At 42.7% G+C, this 9,399-nt stretch overlaps 1 pseudogene; it reads right to left on the bottom strand.

The window, feature by feature from the left end:
* Nucleotides 1–1,874: 1,874 nt before the first annotated feature.
* Nucleotides 1,875–9,399, bottom strand: part of LOC128057879 (calcium-responsive transactivator-like) — a 44,675-nt pseudogene continuing 37,150 nt past the window's right edge.

Below are 9,399 nucleotides of genomic sequence, written 5' to 3'. Positions count from 1 at the left end.
GAAACATTTCTTTGTATATATATTCTCTCTCTATTGGATACGTGAAGCTGTTTTACCTTCAATATTTAGGCAGAATTTCCTAGCGAGCGATTTGGGAACAATATCTATAAATGATAAAGATAGGTTCCCCTGGAAAATAAGCAGTATGGAAACTATTAGAATTGAATGTTAGGAACCACTTGGATTCTACTCCTAATTGGGTCAGAGTCTGTGTATAACCTTGAGCTAGTCACGTAATCTTTTTTAAACTTAGGTTTTCTGTCTGAAATGGTCAGAAAATTGCTTACCTATTTAGCCAAGGCAGAAACAATTTCCTGATAGGAAGATGACTCAGCAGCCTGAGGAGGCAATGTAGCCTCTTGTCCTGGAATTCTTCGGGGAGACAGAGGCAGCCAGCTGCCTGGATGGATTAAAGCATAGTGCTTGAAGATTGGAGACCAGAACACGCAAATGAAGCCTGACCTTTAGGAACAGTAAAGAGATGTAGTCATTAAGGTCATGTGGTTTGCCAGGCACTGAGCTAGATTCTGAGAGATAATGGTGAACCAGATGTACCCAAAGTTTCTGCCCTTATGATGTTTACTGTTAAAGCTGCTTTGTGCATGTTTGAGATGATTCAGAGAGAGGTTCTATTATTTTTATTATTTTAGTCTCTGGATCTGAGGCTTTTTTTTTTCCTTTTAAAATATGGGATCATTCAGGGTCACTGCTCAAGAAACACAATTGTGAGAGTCTTACAGGAGAGGAGTCTGATGTTGTATGGGGTATTGCTAAAACAGGCCTTGTTAACACAGGGCTTAACTGCCGCAACTCAGATGGGAGTAATGGAGTCACACTGGCATTGCCAATTACCTGAGATGAGAGTGTGGTGAGAGTTTAACATATATCACAGGGACTTTGGGGTCAAAGTTAATGGGGCCTCCACTGCCCCCAGAGGGGCTTTTCACCAATGTGCCGATGTCCAACTTAGATGATGATTATGCGGCTGCAGTAATTGAAGCATGGATTCTGAGCACACGAGCCATTCATTTTCTGTGGTCAGGAGCATTTCCAGTGGTGGTGTACAGACGGTGTAGTGGTATCACTGGTCTTGCACCAAGGTTTTGTTTAGAGCTCACATCTTACAAAGCAGTCGATCTTCCTACCTTAAGAAATTTGAAAGCTCCTTCTCTTGCCGTTGTGCCTGTTGCTCATGCAGGGGGAAAGCTGCCACAGGTGCTGAGATTAGGGTGGTGGAGAGAGAGCTGCAGCATCTCACAACAGGTCCTTTGATCAGATATCAGCTGGCTGGGGTATCCCAAGTCTTTCAGTGTTATTGGCTCATTTGTTCCATTATAGCTTTAATTTTTAAATTGCAATATTTGCTTTACTGAAGTGGTCAGAACCGAACCCACAGTATCTCAGAGGTCTGCCTGTACCCCAAAGAATGGGAAGCAGAGTCTCAAAGAGATACTTGTAAACTCACATTCACACACAGCTATTCATGATAGCCCAAAAGTGGAAGCAGTCCAAGTGTCAGTGGACAGATACATGGACCAGCGAAATGTAATCTAAACATATGGTGGAATATCACTCAGCCCGAAGTGTGAGTCCCTCAGTCGTGTCTGACTCTGCGACCAATGGACTATAGCCTGCCAGCCTCCTCTGTTCATGGAATTCTCCAGGCAAGAATAGTGGAGTGGGTTGTCATTTCCTTCTCCAGGGGATCTTTGTGGCCAGGGGTCAGGGATGGGGAGTTAGTGTTTCCTGTTTCAGTTCGGGAAGATGAGAAGGTTCTGGAGTTGTTGGTTTGTGGCGGCTGGCTGCAGAGCAATGTGAAAGTACTTGATGATACTGAGCTGCGCACTTAAAAATGATTAAAATGGTACATTTTTTTAAAATGCATTTTTACAGTTGAAAACTGCTGGCTGCTGCAGTTCTCCTTGCGCAGGTATCCTGGGAGGAGCCCCGCTGGGGCGCCCTGTGGGGCCCTGTGGACCGCTGCTCCCTGCCTGGCTCCCACCATCCAAGGCCATGGACTGGCTCCTGGGGGTGCTGGCTCCCTCCCTGGCCTAGTCCAGCAGGATGAGGCCCGCTGGAGTTTGACTGCACCTTGATGTTGGCCTGAGACACCTAGTTGCTGACGGCGCCTTGGCCCTTAGCAAGGACACGCTCTGCGAGGCGGGTCCCAAGAGGCTGTGGCCAGGCCCTGAGCCATGGCTGCTGCTGGATAAGCTCACGGGGGAGGTGGCAGGCAGCGTGCTCTGTTCAGCCTACTGCGTGGACACGTGGCTCGGATGGCTGCGGATCTGGGCCATGCCCACGGGATCAGTGAGGCTGCCCTGGGGAGTGCAGTTCCTGGGCAGAGCCACTCGGGGACAGACCTCGGGGGCCCAGCATCGTGCTCTGGGTTGGCTGGGCAGGAGCGGGGACTGCATGTTCTGATTGAAGTCCCATATTGTGGCCAGGTAGACTGGGTTCCTGTGCAGGCTCTCCTGGCACTGGGCACGCTCGGCTGCCTTGCCCTTGCTGAGGTCGTCCAGGGTGCACTGGGTCAGGTGGTGGTTCTTCTCCAGCACCTTCTGGATGGTTTGCTGTATGACACCCTCCCCTTTGCCTCTTGGCCTGGCCAGGGACACGGCAGTGGATGCCCCATTATAATTTTTAAATTAAATGATTTTTATTTATAATTTTTAAATGAAAATGATTCCAAAGCCTATCCTACTTTGAGGGATGTCCCAGCAGCCATGGAATATCGCTCATGATTCTTTTTTTTTTTTTTAACTGAAGTGTATAGTTGATTTACAGTGTGTTAATTTCTGCTGTACAGCAAAATAATTCAGTTATGCATGTATATTACATTCTCTTTTATACTCTCTTCCATTATGGTTTATTTCAGGACACTGAATATAGTTTCCTATGCTGTACAGTTGGACCTTGTTGCTTATCATTCTATATATAATAGTTTGCATCTGCTTATCCCAAACCCCAATCCATCCTTCCCCAGCCCCCTTTCCCCTTGGCAACCATAGGCTGTTTTCTATGTGAGTCTGTTTCATAAATATGTTTGTTTGTACCGTGTTTTAGATTCCATGCATAAGTGATATCTATGGTATTTGTCTTTCACTTTTTGGCTTACTTCATTTAGTATGATAATCTGTAAGTCTCTCTGTGTTGCTGAAAATGGCATTATTTCATTCTTTTTTTTATGGTTGAGAAGTATTCTGTTGTGTATGTGTACCACACCCTTTTTATCCATTCATCTGTTGATGGACATTTAGGCTGTTTCCATGTCTTGGCTATTGTGCACAGCGCTTATGAACATAGGGGTGCATGCATCATTTTGAATTAAAGTTTCATCTGGATATATGCCCAGAAGTGAGATTGCTGGATCATATAGTAATTCTATTTTTAGTGTTTGGAGGAACCTCCATTCTGTTTTCCATAGTAGCTGCACCAACTTGTATTCTCAGCAACAGTGTAGAAGCGTTCCCTTTTCTCCACACCCTCTCCAGCATTTATTTGTAGACTTAATGATTGCCATTTGGACTGGTGTGAGGTGGTTTTGATTTGCATTTATCTAATGATTAATGATGTTGAGCATCTTTTCAAGTGCTTTTGCTCATCTGTATGTCTTCTTTAGAGAAATGTCTATTTAGGGCTTCTGCTCATTTTTCAGCTGGGTTGTTTGTTTTTGTTGTGGTGGTGGTGGTTGAGTTTTATTCTGTGTGTATCTCATGATTCTTAAGGGTTTACATTTCTGAGACCCTACAACAAATGGTGACTATCTGATACGGGAATGTAAAAAAATCAAATCTCTTGCCAGAAATCAAATATTCAGCTGTTATCAAGTCTTTATTCTACACTGTCTTCCTGCTTCTTCTACAATTGGAAACACTAGCCTGTTTCTGGTGTTTGGTGTAAGCATCCCCAAAACTGTATGTAAGACTAGATTAGGAAAAGTCACCCTCACATCCGCCATCTTTAGAACTGACGCATCCTGAGTAATGACTTGTAACTGTGAACCTGAAAATTTGGGGATGTACTATGCTAAATTAAGGCAATCAAACTATAAACTCATCAGATTAGTTTAAACTATAAACCCATATTAGCCTGTTTGCACTGTGTAAAGGAAGATGGTTTACACGAGGAAATACATTGCAAAGAACTCAGAAAATATTTGAAGGGAAGCTGTTGAGTTTGATAATAACAGCCACCAAAATCATCTCTCTTATTCCTTTGTCTTTGGTTCCTGGATAACAGTAATCTTCCCACTTGAATCTGACTCTCTAGGTACCACACAGAGACCGGTGGGAATGGGAATTCCAGTGTTCCTGATGGTTACATTTCTCAATGAAAAATAATAGATGTGCCAGTTTATATATTATTCTTTTGTGAATGTTATTAATGTTAACTGGAGCCCTAAAGCCTAGCAGTCTCTAAGCATACCAATAGAGCAGACCCTTTAGTCATAAAGTTGAGGACTAAACTCTAAATGAGATGATCAAAGACATCGTCATCCCCCGAGACCCTGACTGGCTCCCAGCCTAGACAAGAGCTCCGTCTCAGCTTTCTTTTACTGCCACATGTTGGATTGATAATATGCTTTGAGAAGGCAATGTCAGAACCTTAATGTTCTGAGCCAAAATCATCTGGTGGCACAGGCTGGCAACCTGAATTTGTTTTTCAGTTGAAACTAGCACGTGGTCACAGCAGTCACCACAGCAACGGTGTGGCTGGAACCCTTAGGGATTTTCGGCTGAGGAATAGGGCAGCTGTGAGGATGGCTTCTACTGGAATTAATGGTGACTAACTTATAGGATTAGCCTCCTGGGAATCCTTCATGCTTTTTTTCTAGTAGACATAACTACACACTGTGATTGTTCTTCAACATGAAACACTTCTCTTGACTTTCATTCGATACTATGACTCTTTTTCCTCTTCTAGATTTTACAAATGTTAAGTAAATCTTCATAAGGGGCTCCAATTTAAGAGTGGGAGAAAGGTGAAGACTTTGTTTTAGGCCACAGAAAAACATAAGTTTTATCTCATTTTCAACCCTGAATTCCTGAGTTTTCCTTTTGTTTTCTACCTGCTGTGTTGTACTTATCTCCAAATTGAAAGAAAGGCAAAATAAGATGTTAAGGGGAGTAGAACAGTGAACTTGAAGAGTTGTTTAGAATCTATTCTATGAAGTCAGTCTTTTATATTTCTTTTTCACACTATAGACATACCAGTGCTAACATCAAATTGATAGCGCTTAAATTCATATAAAAAACCAAGGACTAGGGGAAAAAATCAGGAAAGCTTTATAACAGGTTTCAGACATGTATTCAAAATTTCCATAATGGCTTATTATTGGGGAAAAAAAGAAAGATAAATAAGATAGGTATCTGTCATGAGAGTGGTGGCTGCAAAATTATATGAGAATAATAAGCAATATTTTTCCATAGATTAGTGTTTGGAAATAGATATGGAGTATACCATCACTGAAAAATATATTATGTTGGAAAGTTATGATTTTTATGCAGCTCTAAAGATAATTATAATTAGAATCTAGAAAACAGAAAATAACTTTGTTTTCCCCCCTGGCTTTGTTGAGTAAAATTGGCAAATAAAAACTGTATATATTTTAGGTGTGCAATGTGATGTTTTGATGTATGTATATCTTTTGAAATGATTACCACAGTCAGGTTGATGAAGATATTCATCATTTCATATAGTCACCATTTTTTGTTAGTGTGGCGGGAACACTGAAGATCTATTCTCTTAGAAAATTTTAAGTATGCAATAGGGTGTTATTAACTGTAGTCACTATGCTGTACATCAGATCCTCAGAAATGAAGTCAGTGTGATAACCATTTGCTTATTGATTGCATTTAGAATTCAGTCATAACAACCTGTTTGGTTGTTAAGGTGCGGTGACGTTGCAGGTATTACTGTAGTGAATGTGAATTAAATATGCTTAACTGGTACTCTGGGCTTCCCAGGTGGCTCAATGGGTAAATTATCTGCCTGCAACGCAGGTTCGACCCCTAGGTCAGGAAGATCCCCTGGAGGAAGGCCATGGCAATTCACCCAAGTATTCTTACCTGGAGAATCCTGTGGGCAGAAGACCCTGGCAGGCTACAGTCCATAGGGTGGCAAAAAGTCAAACATGACTGAAGCAACTTAGCACACACACAATTGGTACTCAAGGAATTGTTCACATTGTTTTAAAAAAAACCCAAAACTTCAAGGAGCACAGATCTGAGAATGAAAGGTAAGGACATCTAGACACAGGGTTTATTGATGGTGTTTATCACATACAAATGTAAGTTCAGAGACTGAAGTGAGGTGCCATCTTGGTGAAATAGACTATGGTCAACAGGGTAGAGCCAAAGACGGTGACTTATTTAAGGTGCTTGTGACTTAGAGGAAATAATTGACTCACCATGTGGGCTCTTAGTTCCCCAACTAGGGATTGAACCTGTGCCCCCTGCACTGGAAGTGTGGAATCTTAACTACTGGACCACCAAGAAAGTCCCTAGGTGCTATTTTGAAAGGCTTCAGTTTAGTGATTAAAGAGATAGCCGTGGTGCAGGATAAAGGTCTATCCATAAGGACTAGCACTAATAATGAATGTGGCCTGTTTCCTAGTTTAGCCTGGAAACATGGCTTTCAAGTCTCTTGTTTTGTTTTATTTAGAGTTTAATTATTGCGCCTCTGGAGCAAAACCTCTTTTAGCCCCATCAGCAGCTGGTGACTAGTAAGTATATCATGCATTGCTCAAATAGCATTCCCAGAGATCAAGGAATTTGCACAAATACAAAATTAACAGGCATCTCTACTGAAAAGTTCACTTACCTGACACTTTCAGAGAATGAGATGGGTTTTCCAAATAAGGTCAGGACCTTCCCCAAGGTGAAGGGCCTTGGGCAACCCAGTCAGTGTAGGTTCCTGAGATAATCAATCACACTGGAACGGAGACCCTCTGCCAGCATCTTTCGTAGGCCCCTTGGATCATCTTTATTCAAGACAGAAATTTTTACATTGAATTTTAAAATGTTCCAAAATAGAAGAGTGTGGTGCAGCAACACCATGGGACCGAGGAAAACTGGGTCCATCGCCCTCCCCGAGGCATGGATCTCACTGGAATTTACCATGTAAAAGGCCAAACTCATTTTAATTTAGCCATTGTTGTTCCAGCATTTCCTCCTCCTTCCTGTTCATTGCCTCTTTTCTAGGAAGCAGTGTCCTGAGAAGTTGAAACGCTATCGTAAGTCCAGTCTCACTCTAGTAACACAACTGTGTGTGCATGCTAAGTCTCCTCAGTCATGCTCAACTCTTGGCGACCCTCTGGACCATTGCCCGCCAGGCTCCTCTGTCCACGGAAGTGTCCAGGCAAGAATACTGGAGTGGGTTGCTGTGAGGCGTAAATCAACCAACCTCACCCCCGAAAGGGCTTACCACTGATTCTTCCATAATTCCAGTTTCCACACAGAGAACTACTTTCAGACGTAAATTGCATTTTAACATGGGTTTTATTCGTGGTTTTACTCTTTTTATTCATCTTGGATTACTGGTATGAATGACTTCAAGTACATAGTCACTCTTTCAACTATTCATCTCTGTCTTTCCCAGGTGTATCTAAAGCTGTGAGGTGAGAGGATGAAATATCTGTGGGATGATGACTTGCCGTTCTGTGCTTCTTTTTTATCTAGCCCAAGTTCTCCATCAAAGGATCAGAAACAAGCTTTGAGAAAAAGAAGAAACAGGCTCTGTTTGTTTCAGGTATTTAATAGTTCTTTGTTGGTTTGCACGATGAAGGATGTCAACAACCACTGTTGTATTTTTGTAAAGAAAATTTCTTCAGAGTTAGAGAGACTATTTGATACTGGGCTGTCGATGGTGGCGGTGGGGGGGGGGGGGTGGGAAGCCTGTTGTGGCCCCTCCTTCTGGGGAGAAGTGTGTATTTCAGCTCCCCCAACCCCCATACTACACAGTCTATGATTTAAGAGTTTCAGATGACAGGAAGAGAAAGAAAAATGTCTGTTCTTTTCTCTCAGGTATTCTTAGAAATGCCAACTCATTTTTCTGGAGTATATATAGCACAGGTTAACAAGAAAATGAGTCACTTCCAGCCCTGCGTGGGAACTATGACACAGTAGCAGCACAGCTTCCTTACTGTAGCCTGGAAGCAACATCCTCTCGAGTTTTTAACGTCACAACTGAATTACCAAAAGGAAAGAGAGCGAGGCTAGGAGAAGGGTTGTCATCAAAGTTAATTGGATACACATTTATTATTTTTTAATAAATATTTATTTCTTTTTCTTTTTTTTAATGGATACACATTTAATAATAACATAAGGAATTATTGTTCTGAATGGCAATTAAGTATAAACGGTGCTCAGTCTATAGAACTGAGCTCAATTCTGAGTATACCATGGGCAAGTGGGGCTCAATAGCCAAGGATCAAGGTGTAGATGGAAAATCACCAAGAGGAAACATCAGGGGTACAGAGGCATTCTGGCTAAACCAACTTGATAATATTTTTGCTGAAGGCAGGGCCCTGGGGATGAAGAATTTGTTCAGATATGGAGGGTGAGGTTCTTGGTCAACTGACATGGCAGCATTTTTGCTAAAACTGGGTGATGAAAAGATGGACACAGAATTTTAGTGGTTGGCTCCTAGTTGAGAAGAAAGTTCTGAGGAATCTGACCAAAGTTTGGTCAAGCAAATAGTCTCTTTTTTGAAAAAATAAATAATTACTTAATATATATTTGCGGCTGTGCTGAGTGTTCATGGCTGTATGGGCTTTCTCTAGTTGTGACGAGTGGGAGCTTCTCTCTAGCTGTGTCGAGTGGGAGCTTCTCTCCAGTTGTGTCGAGTGGGAGCTTCTCTCCAGCTGTGTCGAGTGGGAGCGTCTCTCTAGCTGTGGCACACGGGCTTCTCACTGAAGTGGCTTCTCTGGTTGTGGAGCGTGAGCTCTGGAGTACGTGGGCTCCAGTCGCTGTGGCGCATGGGCTAACTTGCTCCACGGCATGTGGGGTCTTCCTGGACCAGGGATCGAACTGGTGTTCCCTACATTGCAAGGCAGACTCCTAACCAGTGGACCACCAGTGAAGCCCGAGGAGATAGTCTTTTTCATGCCCCATGTGTCCTGCCACAGTTCTCTTTTCTCTGAACCACTCACCCATTTCTGCTGACGGTCCCCAGTCTCTACATCAAATCTAAATCTGGACAAAAGCAATCACAAGAATGGCAAACAGATTTCAGAGATGCTTGCCCTGCTTGATTGGCAGTAGCTTCCAGCTCAGATGAAGAGATGCCATAGGATAGGAAAAGATGCTGCAGCCAGCACCCCCTGGGACATACCAAGACTGAAAAAGCTTAAGATTTGCACAGCTTACAAACAGACATGACCACACAAACAGCTTG

Source organism: Budorcas taxicolor, chromosome 12, assembly GCF_023091745.1.
Source record: "Budorcas taxicolor isolate Tak-1 chromosome 12, Takin1.1, whole genome shotgun sequence".
In the NCBI taxonomy this organism is placed as follows: domain Eukaryota; kingdom Metazoa; phylum Chordata; class Mammalia; order Artiodactyla; family Bovidae; genus Budorcas; species Budorcas taxicolor.
Note: the sequence above shows the minus strand (reverse complement) of the source record. Positions and strands in the feature narration are given on the sequence as shown.